The sequence below is a fragment of the Ornithorhynchus anatinus genome, chromosome 16 (genome assembly GCF_004115215.2).
Source record: "Ornithorhynchus anatinus isolate Pmale09 chromosome 16, mOrnAna1.pri.v4, whole genome shotgun sequence".
Taxonomy (NCBI): domain Eukaryota; kingdom Metazoa; phylum Chordata; class Mammalia; order Monotremata; family Ornithorhynchidae; genus Ornithorhynchus; species Ornithorhynchus anatinus.
Window position 1 is genome coordinate 26,644,238 of NC_041743.1, and position 1,406 is coordinate 26,645,643.

General features: G+C 44.0%; 1 non-coding gene across 1 annotated transcript; it reads left to right on the top strand.

The window, feature by feature from the left end:
* Positions 1–767: 767 nt before the first annotated feature.
* Positions 768–905, top strand: LOC114817525. The gene has a single exon (XR_003765388.1). It is a non-coding gene; the product is annotated as a small nucleolar RNA SNORA7 (small nucleolar RNA).
* Positions 906–1,406: the final 501 nt, after the last annotated feature.

The following is a 1,406-nucleotide window of genomic DNA, read 5'->3' on the forward strand; positions in this document are numbered from 1 at the left end:
TTGGAAACAGCATGGCCTAGTGGATAAAACACGGGCCTGGGAGTCAAAAAGATTCAAATTTTGACTCTTCCACTTGTCAGCTGTGTGACCTTGGGAAATTCACTTAACGTCTCTGTGTCTCAGTTCCCTTATCTGTAAAATGGAGATTTTAAGACCGCGAGCCCTATGTGGAACATGATCTCTGTGTCCAACCTAATTATCCTGTATCTATCCCAGTGCTTAGTACGGTGCCTGGCACATAGTAAGCACTTAACAAATACCATTAAAAAAATCCTAATCAGATTGGACACCTCATATATACAGGTTCACTTTCCATCCTTTCATCTCATTTTGGCTAGGAAGATATAACCCACAAGTCCCCATTTTATGAACAAATCAGGTCCTTGAGATAATCACATCTGCAAATGTAAATATTGACAATCAGATGGCATTGGCAATCTTTCTTTCCATATATATGTGTTCCAGATTGTAAGGGACAGTCACCACCTGGCTGCCATGCCCAATCAATATTTTAACAAATGTTCCACTGCTGTATATAGAGAACTACTTTTATATAACCTGTTCTATTTTGAGCCTAACTGTGAATTAAACATTTTGAGAAATCGTGACTTCTTCGGTTCAGAAAATTATTGCACGGGTGGATGAATGATCGTAAAAATAACTTTCGGAATGATAATTACGGTATTCATGAAGCAGTAGATAAGAGGTCATGAGATTATGAAAGTTTCTAAAGGGAAATCCAAACACTTGGCCTGTCAGGTACTTTAGCCCCCTCAGGGTCGCATCTGGAGAGTTTCCAGTACTCTACCAGTCTCGGCTATGGGAGGGAGAGTCAGGCAGAGGCCTGTCCATTCCGCTCCTAGGTTGGCCGGTGGCTAGTGAGTGGAAGGCTATCTGTTACAGGTCAAAACTCCCCCGTGCTGGGCAGCAACGGCACGAGAGAGAGTCGAAGGCGGAGACCCAAGTTTACTGCGCGGAAGAAGGCAATGGTAAACCACGTCCATATTTTTACCAAGAAAATTCTATGATTCCACTACCAGAACGACCACAGAAGAGTGGGGCGTTCTGGGAGCGATGTGTCCTTGGGGTCGCTCCAGGTCGGAGATGACTTGACGGCATAAGACAAGACATTACAGATACTTTAATGAAATGATCATCTCTCGGCTCTCTGTCTTCCTGCCTGTGTCTCAGCCCTAAAGGCCAATAAAGGCATCCTGGAGCTGGGCCAGGGAAACACTGTTCTAGTGAAAATGAGGCAGTCGTTTCTTATAAGAATAATAATGTTGGTATTTGTTAAGCGCTTACTATGTGCAGAGCACTGTTCTAAGCGGTGGGGGAGATACAGGGTCATCAGGTTGTCCCACGTGAGGCTCACAGTCTTAATCCCCATTTTACAGATGAGGTAA